General features: G+C 40.5%; 1 long non-coding RNA gene across 3 annotated transcripts; it reads right to left on the bottom strand.

The window, feature by feature from the left end:
* Positions 1 to 1,098: 1,098 nt before the first annotated feature.
* On the bottom strand, positions 1,099 to 18,908 carry LOC110897563. Of its 3 annotated transcripts, none has more exons than XR_004876821.1 (3): positions 17,997 to 18,908; positions 16,865 to 16,941; positions 1,099 to 1,663 (listed from the first exon to the last, which is right to left on the bottom strand). It is a non-coding gene; the product is annotated as an uncharacterized LOC110897563 (long non-coding RNA). The 3 variants fall into 3 exon arrangements; XR_004876820.1 differs by having other exon boundaries at positions 1,099 to 1,651; positions 16,865 to 16,952; XR_004876819.1 differs by having other exon boundaries at positions 16,865 to 16,952.
* Positions 18,909 to 19,337: the final 429 nt, after the last annotated feature.

A 19,337-nucleotide genomic window follows, 5' to 3' on the forward strand; every position in this document is an offset into this window, starting at 1 on the left:
ATCAAAACCAATCATTCAAATCGTTCTAATCGTTCAAATAATTCAAATCATTCTAATAGTTCAAGTTGTTGAATTCGTTCATGTTTTAATTGTGAAAACTAGCTTTTGGTCGTTCTCGTTGAACATATTCAAATTTGTGCGACTCGTCTATACCACCAAAGGGTATCTTTAATCGTTTAACAAACCACCAAAGGGTTTGTTAAAATTCATCAGGTTCTATCGTTATCCACATTACCCCATAACCATATGGCGATAGTCTGATAACAGGATTTGTTAGATCCTATGGTACCATAACATTCGTGTTATGTATTAACGCACCAACAAGTTCGTCCACATTATTGAAATCGTTGTGTTTAATATAAACCATAGTATTTGTTTTGAAAACTCGAAAATCATTTAACAAATATGAATCACCCAAAATAATTGAAAGCAGTAAAATAGGGGGTCCATGTACTCACTTTAGATTGCAAGGTATCTTCGATTAAGTGAACTAACAAAGCTCGGGCAATCAAGGAATCAAGTGGCACCTAGTATCGGATCACTACGTTAATAATCAGAACCTAATTTGGATGATCGGGTAGAATGAGGTCTCGTAAACCAAATGAGTGTTGGAACTCATATGACACGGTTTAAACAAGCCTACATTCTGAATTGAAACCTATCCTAAGTGCTTTTGACCCGTTATGACCCGTTAAGGTAGTGTACGCTACGTTAACGCGTCATTTGCGCAAAAGCGCATTCGGATAGTCTAACTAGTCCTATGACAAGTATTATATGCCCTAACATGTTTAATTTGTTGCATAATCAGTTTAAGTGTCAAAATTTAAGTTACATATGCTTAAATTCAAATTATGCGTAAAAAGGGGCATTATAGTCATTTTCCTAAGGCATATAAACTACCTATCATACAACTAATTAAACTAAGTGACCATAAGGTATAACCTCGGAAGGTTATTCCCTATTCAACTATGGTCACAAAATATGTTTGGTTGGATCCTAATTGAAGGATCGTGTCTCGACCCGAACGAGTCGTTCAGAGGAGTTTTCGTCAACTACAGGTGTGGAAAACAAGTAATCAACGTAGAAATAGCTTGCAAATCACTTTAAACACCTTTCTGTATTGAATAATGACAGTTTACAACCTAATCTCAATCCAGCAGCACTTCGGTACGAGTATTCAAGACTGTTACAAATGTTTCGCTTATGGGACTATTTATAGTTGCTGAGGTTCGCTTGTTTGTACATGTCATACAAGCGAAACCTTTAGCTGACATCCAAGCGGAACTATACAATGACAGATAAGCGAAACCTTCCTATGTCACTATAAGCGAAACTATTTCCTAAAATACATACAATCTCCTGTTTTCTCGTATAACGTGCCCTAATCTAACAATCTAATGCTAAGACTCGATACAAGACTAAGTCGACAGATGCATGCACCAACAGACTCTCCCTCAGATGTTAACGAGTCGACCATCGAGTCATGACAATGTTGTGTCTTCACGTCTTCAGTCTTGATCAGTCTCTAGGCTTCTCTCTCTCTATCTTCATCTCTTTCTCTTTTATCACCAACTAACTTGCTCACTTTGATGTTGACATCTTTTGAGTTTCTCATCTCCAACATTCACTCCCCCTCAAATAATGATTTTTCCTGCATAAAACTCTACCACATACATAAGTTTTATGAAAAACATTTAAACATTTAGACAACATTTGAAACTTATCACAAACAAATCAATCAATTTGATACTCATGAACCACTTGAAACTGTATTATTCTTCTCATCAAAACAACACACTCTCCCAAACCATCTGTTCATCATGTTTAGCACTTAGAATTTTGAAAATCAGCTTTTCAATATCAGTTGTCGAAAATCTTTTTGTCTTTTTAAAAATTTATGCTAAAACACACTAAAATCTTTTTGGATTTTCTGAAAAAATAATGATTGACACTACTTGAAAAACAAAAGAATGCAGAAATAAAATATTTACAGACAATATTTTTGTGAGTTTGTGCAAGAGGATCATATCAGTTTTAAGACAAATCACTAACACCGTTAAGCTTTAAACATTCTCAATTCTAAACAATTTACCTAGATTGTCAGTATATTGGTCCATTTTAAATTTTCACACAAATTTCAATCGATTCGAGATACGATATTAATGTTTTAGAAACTTAAACTTAATTGTGTATCACTCCACTCGAATATACTCCTGTATCTAGATCCCAATATTCAGTCTTATAGGTGAGTATACCACAGATGATATCTATGAAGGGGTTATGTGCGAGGGCCGTGAGAGCTCAGGTCGATACTTCCGTATACACAGAGAGATGACGGCTTCGACTTTAGGTGGGTCCCCTTTAGAGGATCTTTTGATTACAACAGCAGCGACTATCAATTTTGTTGTTTCATCAGCTTGCTGAGGGCGAGCTTATATTTCAAATCTTTTTGCAGAAAGTATTATTCGGGGACTAGGTCAGTACTTCCATACAGCAGAAGTCCCGGAATAATCCCCCAGATATCACTGAATATAAAGACCTAGTATCTCAGAATACGGGACCTTTCAAACAAGATTTCGGGGGTTACCCATATATCCAAGAATAGTTACCCACAAATTAAGCAAGTTTGAATTTAGGTTTATATCTCGTTTCAATTTACTAAATGTACGAAAATCTACTGACACATCCACAGTAAGATTGTTTATCACATTTTTACTTTACATTTCTTTAGCGTGTTGTGATAGTCCACTGATGTACTATCATTTCCTCTTTTATGCAACAAAAACTCATTTTTGAGTTTATCATGTTTTTGTCTTTTTCAAATTTTTAATGTTTTTGGATTTTCTGAAAATTTTTCTACTCCCCCTAAAATGCAAACACATTAAAGAAAATTTGAAAACTATCTAAGTTCTTGACCCACTAGAAACATGAAAGTAAACCAAACTATACAGAAATATAACAACCGACATCGAATTGCATCAATTCGCCATTCACTAGTGCATAAACAATCAGAACTCCCCCTATCAACAAACTATTTTCCCATTTAGATTTCAAAACACTTAAGTTTGTTTTAATCAAAATGGTTTTTCCGGAAAATAAGTTTGATTGATTTTACCACTTGTAGGAATACCAAACATATGTTCGGGGATGTGGTTCATCATATTGTCTCTCAATCACTTGTAGGAAAATGCAAGTACAAATTAATGTCCTTGATTTACCATATACAAGAATGCACAATCAAATTGTCTAACCACTTGCACAACAAACATAAACAAACCTCTTTACCGTTTGTATGTTTGACGTTACCGAATAAGACTTAAGAAAGATGTCGATTCATGCTCCACGCTTACCAACCTGGGAGCTCCGGCAAGTCCTGAGACTTACTGTTCATAATATGTACCATCCCAGTCACAAACCAGGGATGGTTCAACCTTTTCTTTCTTTGTTTTCTTCTCATAAAATTCTTTAACCCCTTTGACTTTTCGATCAATCATCTTTCCAAAGATATGTTTTACCTTGGGGTTAAAGACCTTCTCAGCATCAAATTCCTGTTTATCATTATAAAATTGGTTAGAAATTTCAATTTTACCAATTTTCTTTTTATAATTCTCAGCCCGGAGTGATGGAAAATCCTCATCATTCACACTCGGAACTGGTTTTTCATCTTTTACATCAGCTTCAGATTTTGAAACAACTTGTGGCTCAATTGACTTTGTGGAATCAGTTTCATCGCCCGAAGATAGCTCCTCGGATTTTGACCTATCAGAATCATCGCTAGAGCTTTCACCAACCATCTTAACAACCCATTTCTGTTTGTCAAATTTGGCTCTCTTCTTGTAAAACTTGTTCGAACTCTCACCAATTTCAAATGTAGAATCTTTAAACAATTTTGTTCTATCAATTGGTGGTTTGAACTCAACTACTTTCTCTTTGAGTTTACGAAATACTCCCTGTTTTGATTGTATTGCCTTAGAACAATCTTTGGCAATATGTCCAACAGTGTTGCATCGGAAACAGGTTCTCATATCTGTATTCTCCTCAGCCATCTTCTTCAATTCATCTTGCTTCTTTGCAAGGAATTCATTGTTTGACTGTCTCCAGAAATCTTTCTTTTCTTCTTCCTCGGATGACGTTCCTGAAACAAATGACATTTTGAATTTATAATCACGAACATATTTTTCATTTTTCTGTTTTTCTGTAGGAATAAAACCAAGACCTTTCTTTTTGAAATTACCGTTATGGTTTGATTTCTTTTGGAAACCTGAACCAGAACTGTAATTCTTTTTCTTGTTTAATCTTTGTTGTACTCTTGAGGTGTATATTTTAGGTTTTTCATTAACACATAAGTCTTTTATTTCAGAAATATTAATTTCTGTGAGTTTGAAAACCTTGTTTATCAATTCAGTTTTGACACCTCTTATTGGAAGTTCCTCATCAGAATATAATTTGTCAGAATCATTCAAAGTGTATGCAACTTTGAACAATCCATCATCCAAATTAGATTTTGATAACAAAAATTTTCTATCATAAACTATTTTGTCCTGTTTTTCTGTTTGACACGGAGTGCTTGACCTAGACTTTGACTCTGACGCGAACTCCGACTTTGACTCCTCTATTTCATCATTTTCTAACACATGATCCACGACTTTCTTCATCAATTGAGACTGTTGATCAGTGTCAGACAATGTAAACACAACATCAATACTATCTGGTAGATTGACTGACGACTCCGACTCCCACTGTAAATTTGTTGCCTTTTTGACTCTTTCATCGTTTGGGTATCTTGGCAAATATCCATTTTCCAGCGGGGGTGGACACTTGTTATAACTGACACCTTGTTTCTTACCAGAATCTTTCTTGTCAGACTTTTTCTTCGTGTCATTCTTCTTCTTTTCAGAAGTCTTTTCATCAGCAATGTTTCCAGCTTCCTTCTCATCAGTTACCTCTTCATCTTCCCATGCCTTCATCCTTTCAACTGTCGGATAAATCCTATCAATGACATAAGAAGTACATGAGTAACTTTTTAACAAACGGTTAACTCTTTCAGTTTAAATTCTTTGCAACTCAAGCTTTTGTTCCAAAGCAGCACACTTTTCGATGTAATTATTCACAACTTTCTGTTTGATCATGAATGCTCCCTGAAGTGTCTTCATTGTTGTTGCTTGTTCTTCACTTGATTGATTGTATTGATTTATGGACTTGTTCAGAACATCATAAGATTCTTTTAACTGATTTATGTTATTAATCAGTTCACTGTTTTTCTTCTTCAAAATCTCACAGTTTTCACACATCACAGGAATCTTTTTAGCATTAACTTCAGAATCAACTTTAAACTTTGGAACCTCTTTCATCTTTTGCCTTCTGTTTACAAAAATATCTTCATCATCACTGCTCACCGGTGTTTTGACCTTTTTCTTTTTCTTTTTAACTTTTTCATCATCACTATCACTTTCAGCGATCAGCTTCATATCAGCTTTGAATTTTCTTGCCCAATACGATTGACGTTCAAACCAATCTTTGTCTAAATAGCGAAAACATAATAATGAAAACCCAAAGTAAGTTATAAGTTCAAATATCGTTCATCGCGTCCCCTTGTCCTAACACGAAAGCTCGACCTTTTGCCTAGTGACCATTGTTGTTGTTCCCAACATTGTCGTTATTCTGGCGGTTGTTGTTGTTGGCGTTCTGGTTTAACTGAGGGCAATCCCGTTTAAAGTGACCCTCATCACCACACTGATAGCACCCCTTCCTGAAGCCCTGGTTCTGCTGGGGTGGTTGCCCCTGTTGTCCTTGGTTTTGCTGGTTCTGTTGCTGCTGGTGTTTGGGTTGTGAGGCCCTACAATCCCTGGCCTCATGGCCGGCCTTACCACATTTGTTACACGTCCGACCACACGGCCCCCAATGATGATAGCCACACCTGTTGCATCGTGGCTTCCTCCCTGCATACGAACCCTGGCTGTGGTCGCTTCCCTGGCCTGGATTGACAGAAGACGACTGGCTGATGTTGCGGCTTCTGTTGTCTGGCCTTTTCTGAGTCTGGCCAGCACTAGATGCTTTGTCATGATCACTCCACTTTCGCTTGTTATCATTAGTGAACGCAGTGGTAGTGGGTGTAGCAGCAGTAGCGGCTGAAATACGCGGAGGTAACGATTCGCTTTCCACCTCTTGATCCACAATCTTGTGAGTCAGACGAACGATCTGTGTCAAGTCATTGAGATGGGCTGCAGTGACCAAGCTCTTCACATGAGGAGGCAACCCTTTGATAAATAACTCAATCCTCCGGGGCATAGGCCGAGACAAGTTCGGGCACATGTCGGCCAGTTCATACGATCGTTTCACATACGCTTCGACTTCAGATCCAACCATCTTCAAGTTATAGTATTCGTTTTCCAATTTCTGGACCTCGTCCCGAGGACAGTACTCCTCCCTGATCAGTTCTTTAAAATCTTCCCAAGTTGTGGCATTCGCTGCCTCGATACCCAACAACTGTACCTGGGCGTTCCACCACGTTAGGGCACCATCAGCCAAGGTACCCGCAGCATATTTCACCATGTCCCCAGCGGGACAGTTACAGATAGCGAACACAGACTCTGCTTTCTCGAACCATCTTAGAAGTCCCACAGCCCCTTCAGTCCCGGTGAAGGTCTGTGGCTTGCAGTCCATAAACATTTTGAATGTACACGCAGGCTGATTAGGTTGAGGTTGCGCTTGTTGACCTAAATAACGGGAGGAAACACATTATAGGAACGAAAAGACGTGTACGTGGTATAAGAGTAAAAGTACTTGGTACATTCTGTACCAGCTTGATAGGCTGCTAGGGCCTCAGCCACGCGGGTATTGATTAGGTCAGTCAACTCAGCCTGAGTCATGGTGATGTTACCACGTCCGTGTCCTCGTCCGCTCATGTTTCTATAGTTGGGAATAAACTGATTTAGGAATCGAAACGAGATAGGAGTCAAGTATCATGCTGATATTTACGTACTACCAAGTTCACACATAGTAAGGCAGAACCCTTCTCACGTTTGATAAGCCTCACTGGGACTTGCATGCACCCCGCGTTATTATTAAGTGTGCACCCATAATAATAAGGCAATTTGCATGCTTATCTCAGTGCCTCTTAGCTTGCGCTCGAAGTTTCCCCCGTTCAAACAACACAACAGATGATATCACAGTTCTATAGTTTACATGAGTCGAAGAGTAGTGTCACACTATCAAGTCACTTATGGTGTTAAACGTTTCAGTTCATGTGTGCTGTGAGTGTGTGACTACTAAGCAAGCAATACATAAAGTGAGAGGGAGACGAACCTTGCAATCTGGAGCTGAGCGTCATGATCGATTTTCGAAGTTGTTCGGTTATAGTCTGGTTTTACAAAACGTTTTAAAACCTAGTTCACTATAACCAGTGGCTCTGATACCAACTGTAACACCCCCAAAATTTCACCTGCGGAAACCCCGCGAGGTGTGTTACGCATCAGAGTTCGAGCCACCAATCACATTGAACCATTGATAGATATTTAAATAAGTCAGGACATTAACTACTAATATAAAATGTCAACATGTTATCAACTCTCAAAAGTTGTGTAGCGGAAGCATGTATTAATTCGTTTGGTAATAGTTTTATGATAACAATCAAAATCAATGTATCGTTTATAAGTCATCCAAGAGTCTCGATCCATGACCACTCCAGCACTCCCAGATCGCAAGTCCATAATCCAAACGTTAATGACCTACAAGCATGCAAACAAGTGTGTCAGACTACGCTGGTGAGTTCAAAGTGCTGCTTACGTGTTGTGTTACCAGTTATATGTTAATGCGATTCAATGATGCGTTACGACGTTGCTCAAGTTAGTTACCCTAGGGACCACGCCCTTACGTAACCGAGGAGTGTGCCTCTTAGCAACCCACTATGTTGTCCAGTTAGTTACCCTAGGGGAACCGCCCTTACGTAACCGAGGAGTGTGCCTCTAAACAACCATAGTGAAACCCAGATAATTAGTACCTAATAGCGCTATCGTCTAATTACCCCCATTGCCCTCCAGGCAATGACCAAAACCGATTAAATTGTTTACCCAACGTTTCCCGTCCAATGTTTACCAGTTGTCCCAAACCACCGGGACGCATGCTTGAGAAAATGCAATGAACTCACCTTTGGTTTGCTCGGTTAGACTAAATGCTCGTTTACAGTTGATCAATTAAACCCTATCGTGGTTAATACAGATAGTCAGTTTCGCGAATTCACCATTCATATATCTAGTTACACGCATTGCACAAGCAACAAACATCTAACATATAACGTCACACATGTCATAAAAAGTACTATGATTATAGTATACTTACAATACAAATTCGCACAATGCACCATGTACATTCGGATTACAAGTGGTTTCGTATTACGCGCATTGCCGACTAATAACACTAGACGGTCTATTTCACAAATCCATGCAATTACGGCTCACTTGGTTTCGGCCCCGACAAAAGGCACACAACCACCCTTAATAATCCTCTCGGCCCACACCTCCAGGCGAGTAGCAGGCCGATCCCGAGGCCCAACCGAACTGGCCCAATTGTCATGTTTTATGCTTTCACAAAATGATTAGTTCATGTGCAATGTGTGTGGATGAGTGCATGTCTGGGCTCAAATGTGTGATCTAATAGTCAAGTAAATCATGTAGTTCATCATTCAATGCACATGGCTTTCCTACTGACAACACCACTAATGGTTCACATGATTTGGTTTGATTACTCATTGCCGCCATGTTCTTATTTCAGTTGTTGAGTTTTGTGCCACTATATAATTCAACTCCATTGGACCCTTATAACCGATTAATATGATTAAGACTACTACTGTCACATCCACCTACCATTAACATATCACTTGATCCAGATTATAATAACTTCTATATCATATATAAGTAATTCACAACTAAAACATAACTATAGTTTGACATCACTACCCATATTTGATATCCATAGTCTAATTATAGTCTGACAATACTACAATTAATATTCTCAACAATACACATGGCCACCACTATCAAATTCACACTTATCCACTTTTATCAAGCCATAACTCTACAAAACTATTGGACCGATAGGCAACATGTGAAATCATATATAAAATATTGATTTACCTATATTCACATACTCACATGCAACCAACATATTCAACAAAAATAATATATTAACACCAACCGAGATCTTATACTTCTGCTAATCACCTAGGAACTTTATCCAACACAAATTGAACAACATCACTTTTCAGCATTTATTTAACCTCATGCAGGTCTGAATCGTTGGCTATTAATTTAGCATTATCATCGATCTATATCCAATCCTTAAACACTAATCACATTAGTTTATCCAATTCAGGTTAACATGTAAACGAGTCCCTATGCCATAACAATACTAGCAAGCATAATACCACCGAAACCAACAATAACAAATCAACTAAAATTAAGATCGAAATACTCACTGTTGCTAGACACGGGACCAATTTAAGGAGAGTACAACTTCGAACAGATGAGGGATGCTGTCGGCTTCAATGAACGAGGAAGGGAGGGTGTTTAGGGTTTGTATATGCTCATGTTATCTCGTTACATGACTACATGCGTGTATATAAGCTAGGTTTGAAAGCCGGCCCCAACACAAAGCCCCACTTGGGCTCTACCTGGCCCAATTACAATTTCTGTGTATATATATGCGTTCAAGTTGGGCTTCGGGTGTATGTGCACAAGGGCTCACAATAAACAGCCCAATATAAAGTGTGTGTGCCCAAACATGTGTACACTATAATACCCGGCCCTAGCGTAACATGTGTACGTTAAACATACTTGTGATGTAGGCGGCCCAACACGTGGAATACCAATCCGTTTTATACTTAACAAGTTTATAATAACACAAAACGTTACGCACAAGAAAGAGGGATGAATAACGAGAAGTTAGGATCACAAAAATTAAACGACACCGACCTTGAAAGTTTGGGTTGTCACATCATCCCCAACTTGAAAGAAATTTCGTCCCGAAATTTGATGAGCTATCCGGAACATGATGCGATGCTAACCAGGATGACTGTGCATTTTCCCCGGGTGTCACATCATCCCCAACTTGAATGGGAATTTCGTCCCGAAATTCACCAGTGAGAACAAGAGTTGGATCAATCCCTTGAACAATTGAGAACATTGAAGTTTTAACATATCCTTCCGCTCCTATGTGAACTTCAGTCCACGTATTGAGGTTTAACAAACCCTCACGATTGTCATATGACTCATGCTAGCGAACCTTGACTTCTTAGACCATGCTTTCTATAGATTCCCTGATATATTCAACTGATCCGATGACCTTAGATTCCGGTAGGGGTATCACCAGGGTTTCATCGGGCAACCACTGCCTTAAACCTAGGGCATACATGCCATTACGATAGTTATCCCGTTTCATCAATTAGCCTGAGTTTGTGAGCCAAGTCACCGTTTGTTCCAGTAATCCGAATACCTCACGCGTCGTAGAGTAAGCTTGCCAAAGAATGGGACCCAAATGCGTCCAGTTACGTAGTAAGCGCCGTCCGCCTTCTGTTCTAATCGCTGTCGTGAGCCACGTATGGCTTCAGCTTTGACATTTTCGGGTTGCAATGTTTCTACCTGAGCATTTCGTATTTGTGCTGGAAAGCTAGGCTGAACCGTAAGCTGTAGCGCTCGCACGCGCCGAGGTAAAGTGTCCTTCCGACTGAGGGCGTCAGCCACATTATTGGTCTTTGCCTGGGTGGTATCTGATAACGCATTCGTAATCGTTCAGTAGTTCAACCCATCGTCGTTGACGCATGTTTGAATCCTTCTGCTTGAGAATACGCTCGAGACTCCTGTGGTTGATGTAAATCGTGCACTGGGTACCGTACAGGTAGTGTCGCCATATCCTAAGCGCGAAACTGCGGCCCCCAGCTCTAAATCGTGTGTCGTGTAGTTCCGCTCGTGATTTTTAAGTTGGCGCGGAGCGTAAGCAATGACCTTGTCACACCGCATTAATACACATCCGAGATCTTGGATGGATGTGTCACAATTATACTACGAAATCGTTTGTGCCCTCTGGCAAATAGGGAATAAGTGCGCTGCAAGGCCTATCCTTCAGGTGCTGAAAAGCAGTCTCCCGGGGCTCTCCCCAACGATAGGTGACACCCTTCTGTGCCAGTAGTGTAAGTGGCTGCGCAATCTTCGAGAAATCCTTGATATACCGTCCGTAGTAACCTGCCAAACCCAAGAATTGGCGTATCTCCGTTGGCGTACGTGGTGCAGCTAATTCCGAATCGAGTCTACCTTGGATGGATCGGCATGGATCCCATCCTTGTTCAACTACGTGGCCTAAGAAGTGGGCTTCACGAAGCCAGAAGTTGCATTTCGAGAACTTAACGTACGGCTGTTCCTTTCGAAGAAGCTCCAAAATAAGGCGTAGATGCTGCTCATGCTCCTCCTGACTCTTAGAGTAGACCAGAATGTCGTCGATGAAGACAATGAAGAACTTGTCTAGTTAGGGTTTGCACACCCTGTTCATAAGGTCTATAAATACGGCAGGTGCGTTCAGTAATATCAGACCATCCATCATATCAAACATAAAGTATAGTAGTTAAAATAGTTCATAAAACCCAATACGATTGACGTTCAAACCAATCTTTGTCTAAATAGCGAAAACATAATAATGAAAACCCAAAGTAAGTTATAAGTTCAAATATCGTTCATCGCGTCCCCTTGTCCTAACACGAAAGCTCGACCTTTTGCCTAGTGACCATTGTTGTTGTTCCCAACATTGTCGTTATTCTGGCGGTTGTTGTTGTTGGCGTTCTGGTTTAACTGAGGGCAATCCCGTTTAAAGTGACCCTCATCACCACACTGATAGCACCCCTTCCTGAAGCCCTGGTTCTGCTGGGGTGGTTGCCCCTGTTGTCCTTGGTTTTGCTGGTTCTGTTGCTGCTGGTGTTTGGGTTGTGAGGCCCTACAATCCCTGGCCTCATGGCCGGCCTTACCACATTTGTTACACGTCCGACCACACGGCCCCCAATGATGATAGCCACACCTGTTGCATCGTGGCTTCCTCCCTGCATACGAACCCTGGCTGTGGTCGCTTCCCTGGCCTGGATTGACAGAAGACGACTGGCTGATGTTGCGGCTTCTGTTGTCTGGCCTTTTCTGAGTCTGGCCAGCACTAGATGCTTTGTCATGATCACTCCACTTTCGCTTGTTATCATTAGTGAACGCAGTGGTAGTGGGTGTAGCAGCAGTAGCGGCTGAAATACGCGGAGGTAACGATTCGCTTTCCACCTCTTGATCCACAATCTTGTGAGTCAGACGAACGATCTGTGTCAAGTCATTGAGATGGGCTGCAGTGACCAAGCTCTTCACATGAGGAGGCAACCCTTTGATAAATAACTCAATCCTCCGGGGCATAGGCCGAGACAAGTTCGGGCACATGTCGGCCAGTTCATACGATCGTTTCACATACGCTTCGACTTCAGATCCAACCATCTTCAAGTTATAGTATTCGTTTTCCAATTTCTGGACCTCGTCCCGAGGACAGTACTCCTCCCTGATCAGTTCTTTAAAATCTTCCCAAGTTGTGGCATTCGCTGCCTCGATACCCAACAACTGTACCTGGGCGTTCCACCACGTTAGGGCACCATCAGCCAAGGTACCCGCAGCATATTTCACCATGTCCCCAGCGGGACAGTTACAGATAGCGAACACAGACTCTGCTTTCTCGAACCATCTTAGAAGTCCCACAGCCCCTTCAGTCCCGGTGAAGGTCTGTGGCTTGCAGTCCATAAACATTTTGAATGTACACGCAGGCTGATTAGGTTGAGGTTGCGCTTGTTGACCTAAATAACGGGAGGAAACACATTATAGGAACGAAAAGACGTGTACGTGGTATAAGAGTAAAAGTACTTGGTACATTCTGTACCAGCTTGATAGGCTGCTAGGGCCTCAGCCACGCGGGTATTGATTAGGTCAGTCAACTCAGCCTGAGTCATGGTGATGTTACCACGTCCGTGTCCTCGTCCGCTCATGTTTCTATAGTTGGGAATAAACTGATTTAGGAATCGAAACGAGATAGGAGTCAAGTATCATGCTGATATTTACGTACTACCAAGTTCACACATAGTAAGGCAGAACCCTTCTCACGTTTGATAAGCCTCACTGGGACTTGCATGCACCCCGCGTTATTATTAAGTGTGCACCCATAATAATAAGGCAATTTGCATGCTTATCTCAGTGCCTCTTAGCTTGCGCTCGAAGTTTCCCCCGTTCAAACAACACAACAGATGATATCACAGTTCTATAGTTTACATGAGTCGAAGAGTAGTGTCACACTATCAAGTCACTTATGGTGTTAAACGTTTCAGTTCATGTGTGCTGTGAGTGTGTGACTACTAAGCAAGCAATACATAAAGTGAGAGGGAGACGAACCTTGCAATCTGGAGCTGAGCGTCATGATCGATTTTCGAAGTTGTTCGGTTATAGTCTGGTTTTACAAAACGTTTTAAAACCTAGTTCACTATAACCAGTGGCTCTGATACCAACTGTAACACCCCCAAAATTTCACCTGCGGAAACCCCGCGAGGCGTGTTACGCATCAGAGTTCGAGCCACCAATCACATTGAACCATTGATAGATATTTAAATAAGTCAGGACATTAACTACTAATATAAAATGTCAACATGTTATCAACTCTCAAAAGTTGTGTAGCGGAAGCATGTATTAATTCGTTTGGTAATAGTTTTATGATAACAATCAAAATCAATGTATCGTTTATAAGTCATCCAAGAGTCTCGATCCATGACCACTCCAGCACTCCCAGATCGCAAGTCCATAATCCAAACGTTAATGACCTACAAGCATGCAAACAAGTGTGTCAGACTACGCTGGTGAGTTCAAAGTGCTGCTTACGTGTTGTGTTACCAGTTATATGTTAATGCGATTCAATGATGCGTTACGACGTTGCTCAAGTTAGTTACCCTAGGGACCACGCCCTTACGTAACCGAGGAGTGTGCCTCTTAGCAACCCACTATGTTGTCCAGTTAGTTACCCTAGGGGAACCGCCCTTACGTAACCGAGGAGTGTGCCTCTAAACAACCATAGTGAAACCCAGATAATTAGTACCTAATAGCGCTATCGTCTAATTACCCCCATTGCCCTCCAGGCAATGACCAAAACCGATTAAATTGTTTACCCAACGTTTCCCGTCCAATGTTTACCAGTTGTCCCAAACCACCGGGACGCATGCTTGAGAAAATGCAATGAACTCACCTTTGGTTTGCTCGGTTAGACTAAATGCTCGTTTACAGTTGATCAATTAAACCCTATCGTGGTTAATACAGATAGTCAGTTTCGCGAATTCACCATTCATATATCTAGTTACACGCATTGCACAAGCAACAAACATCTAACATATAACGTCACACATGTCATAAAAAGTACTATGATTATAGTATACTTACAATACAAATTCGCACAATGCACCATGTACATTCGGATTACAAGTGGTTTCGTATTACGCGCATTGCCGACTAATAACACTAGACGGTCTATTTCACAAATCCATGCAATTACGGCTCACTTGGTTTCGGCCCCGACAAAAGGCACACAACCACCCTTAATAATCCTCTCGGCCCACACCTCCAGGCGAGTAGCAGGCCGATCCCGAGGCCCAACCGAACTGGCCCAATTGTCATGTTTTATGCTTTCACAAAATGATTAGTTCATGTGCAATGTGTGTGGATGAGTGCATGTCTGGGCTCAAATGTGTGATCTAATAGTCAAGTAAATCATGTAGTTCATCATTCAATGCACATGGCTTTCCTACTGACAACACCACTAATGGTTCACATGATTTGGTTTGATTACTCATTGCCGCCATGTTCTTATTTCAGTTGTTGAGTTTTGTGCCACTATATAATTCAACTCCATTGGACCCTTATAACCGATTAATATGATTAAGACTACTACTGTCACATCCACCTACCATTAACATATCACTTGATCCAGATTATAATAACTTCTATATCATATATAAGTAATTCACAACTAAAACATAACTATAGTTTGACATCACTACCCATATTTGATATCCATAGTCTAATTATAGTCTGACAATACTACAATTAATATTCTCAACAATACACATGGCCACCACTATCAAATTCACACTTATCCACTTTTATCAAGCCATAACTCTACAAAACTATTGGACCGATAGGCAACATGTGAAATCATATATAAAATATTGATTTACCTATATTCACATACTCACATGCAACCAACATATTCAACAAAAATAATATATTAACACCAACCGAGATCTTATACTTCTGCTAATCACCTAGGAACTTTATCCAACACAAATTGAACAACATCACTTTTCAGCATTTATTTAACCTCATGCAGGTCTGAATCGTTGGCTATTAATTTAGCATTATCATCGATCTATATCCAATCCTTAAACACTAATCACATTAGTTTATCCAATTCAGGTTAACATGTAAACGAGTCCCTATGCCATAACAATACTAGCAAGCATAATACCACCGAAACCAACAATAACAAATCAACTAAAATTAAGATCGAAATACTCACTGTTGCTAGACACGGGACCAATTTAAGGAGAGTACAACTTCGAACAGATGAGGGATGCTGTCGGCTTCAATGAACGAGGAAGGGAGGGTGTTTAGGGTTTGTATATGCTCATGTTATCTCGTTACATGACTACATGCGTGTATATAAGCTAGGTTTGAAAGCCGGCCCCAACACAAAGCCCCACTTGGGCTCTACCTGGCCCAATTACAATTTCTGTGTATATATATGCGTTCAAGTTGGGCTTCGGGTGTATGTGCACAAGGGCTCACAATAAACAGCCCAATATAAAGTGTGTGTGCCCAAACATGTGTACACTATAATACCCGGCCCTAGCGTAACATGTGTACGTTAAACATACTTGTGATGTAGGCGGCCCAACACGTGGAATACCAATCCGTTTTATACTTAACAAGTTTATAATAACACAAAACGTTACGCACAAGAAAGAGGGATGAATAACGAGAAGTTAGGATCACAAAAATTAAACGACACCGACCTTGAAAGTTTGGGTTGTCACACTAGCCCACAATAGTCTTTGTGCATTGCACGAGAGAGAATGGGCCAAGCCCAAACGAACCTTTGTAAGCAGGATCAGCGTGTCCTCTTACTTAGGCATAATTTGAAAAACGTTACCAAAGTTTATAAATCCATGTATTTCTGAGTTTCCATCAAATGAATCTTATGAACATATGAAAGTTTTAGTGTTGTAAATGGGTATGTAAAGCGTCTACGAACAGGTTGATCGTTAATGTTTCGCGAGGACATTAACGTATGCGGCGACATAGGAAGTACTCAACCTGTGTAGACGGTTTTTAGTGTCGAATCACCTCGACTGTGTCGAATCACCTCGACTGTGTGAATCACCTCGATTGTGTCGAATCACCTTGACCGTGTGAATCACCTCGACTGTGTGAATCACCTCGACTGTGTCGAATCACCTCGACTGTGTCGAATCCCCTCGACTGTGTCGAATCACCTCGACTGTGTCGAATCACCTCGACTGTGTCGCCCGTACCCATTAGAAAATCATGCACGTTTCGTAAATAGGCGCGTGTTTTGTAAAACCGGTATGTTTGATCGAAATCATTCGTAAACCATTTAAGTTCCTTGAAATTCGTTAGCAACACGGTTTAGAAATATGAGTTTTCGTTCATCGAAAAGTTGTTTATTTTTGCAAAACTTGCATGTCTTTCCACCCCCGAAAACATTTATAAAAATGTAACATAGTAAAAAGTGGGGGTTATGAACTCACCTTAACATTCCTGTGCAAAGCTAGCTTAACGTGATTCCGTGATGTCATTCCAAGAATGTGAACTCGCTAGCGTGCATCTATAGCATCCCTACGAAGGAATACTTGTGAGTTTTCTAAATAAACATAGCTAAACTACGCGTTCGAGCTCTACCGAGTCGTTAATAAAACGACTTTACGAAGGTGTTCTTATTTTGATTTAGAATAATCGATCTATGGTTATGTGACCCCATTTATGATCGGGATTACGCCAAGTCTCGGAAATAACCTAGTCTTCCTAGTGATTTAGAATATATATATATATATGAATACACTTACGAAGTCGTCATGAATAGAAATACGTAAATCGATAATGGTACGTAGTTTGAAATGTCGTATATGTACCGTTGTAGTTTTCGAAAGATGGAAATAAATATATATGTATATATATACATATGTGTCTATATATCGAAAGCTTAATGTTTGAAATGAATTCAAACATTTGAGTCGCCTTATAGGAATATTCGGTCTCTAAATAATTGAGAGTAATATAAATAACTATATTTGCTTCGTAAGATTTCCGAATACTAACGTTTGAAATAAATACAAAAATTATACTTAGTTCTTTAGAAAGTTTAAAGTCGACGTTTAAGATAAATATAAACCGTTATATTTCTTTTGTAAAGATATTCGAAATTACTCGAATTTTCGATGTTTTGAAATATAAATAATCCTATTCATTTTGTATAAGTAATAATCGGGTTTCGATGTTTCTAAACGTTGGAAATAAATATAACTAGTTATATTTATTTTATAGAAATCCTTGAGTTTCGTTAAGTATGTTATAATAAAAGCTTGGATTTTTTAACAAGTGCCGTTTTTATAACAATATACGCTTCGTGAACCAAGTTTTTAACGAAAATCGGACAGAGTTTCCTTTGTTTTTGGACGATCCCGACAAGTAGGTGTCGATATATTTTTATCAAAATCCAACAATTTTCAACCACAGTTCACTAATATAATCCAATTATAAATTTTCGTCAAGTAATAATGAATGTAAACTAACACCAAAACGAAACGAAACGGGTCGAGCTCGGTCGCGTTTAACTATTATAAAGTCAAAAATCTACGTTAATTTCGCGTCGTTAAACTTTACCGGGTCGCGTGTTAACTTTCTGTTGACCCGGCAGTTGACCGTTGACTGCCTGTTGACCCGAGTCGTTGACCCGAAAGGTGAACCTGCTGAACCGTGTGAACCGCACAAGCCGAACCAAAAACCAAATCAAACAAAACCCCGAACCATGTCCCGAAACCAACCCGCACCCGTAACCGAACCATCTGACCCGCTTGAACTAAAAGTGAACCACGAGACTTGACTCGCAAAAACTCGAACATGAATCTGAACTGGAGCCCGCATCTAACCCGAGACTCGAATTAACACCACCACCATTACGGTCACCAATACCCAGACACCACCGTTTCCATCAACACCCCCCCCCCTCGTGCTGCAGCCATGTCCGACGTCAGCTCGGTCCATCGACCACCACCATTACCTCCTGAAACGAGAGCCAAACATGCCAGAGAAAGATAGATCTTCACAGATCTTAAAGAAAAGAGAAGAAAGGATGGGTTGGGGATGTTACCGGTGTGATTGTGACTGATGGAGCCCTCACCGTCGCACGTCGCCGGAAAAACAGGCGGTAACCACCACGCCGCTGCTGTGGCTCCGGTGGTGCCACCGTCGGTCGATCCTCCCCCCCTCTCTTCGTTTCTGTCTCTCTGTCTTCGCCGCTACAGCAGTGCGCCGCCACCATCACGGTGGTCGGCCTGTCATACAAAAAAAAGGGGGGTGTGAGGGTTGCAATATTTCGAGAAAGAAAGGGTGTTTGCCGTCGGGTTACACGACGCCGGAGCGCCAGACGTGAGAGACGAGAGGGGAAGCACAGGGTGTGGTGCGACTGTGTTGTGTGAAGGGGATGAGGTTCTAATCTATTTGTTTGTGTATGTTAGATTAGGGTTTGTGGATAAAGAGGATTTGGGAAGGAAATGCAACGAACGGCTGAGCAAAATGAGGTGTAGGGTTACACTATAATTATATATACTAGGGTTTACTCATGTTTTAATGGGCTTGGGCCCAAGGCCCACAAGCCCAATCCCGTGTTTTTAGTGGCCCGTCCGCATAAACGAACATGTTTCTGTAATTGTTTTTCTAAAAATTGTCGGAAATTTATTGTTTTAAAGTCGAAAGACGTATAATAGTGTCGGTAGTCGCGTTTGATCGTTAATTGCGGTATAAATCGCGTAAAATCGCATTGTTGTCGTTTTAATCCGTTTTTTTTCATCTGGTCTTGACTACGGATATAAAATTTAATTACGAATCTAAAATATATTGCAAGAATTTAATATTAGTCGGCGTTGTCAGTATTTCGTACGGTTTTAGTTTGTTATCGTTTAAAGCTCAGCAGATTTCCCAAAAATCATCAAACGCGCATTGTAA

This window comes from Helianthus annuus, chromosome 13 (assembly GCF_002127325.2).
Source record: "Helianthus annuus cultivar XRQ/B chromosome 13, HanXRQr2.0-SUNRISE, whole genome shotgun sequence".
In the NCBI taxonomy this organism is placed as follows: domain Eukaryota; kingdom Viridiplantae; phylum Streptophyta; class Magnoliopsida; order Asterales; family Asteraceae; genus Helianthus; species Helianthus annuus.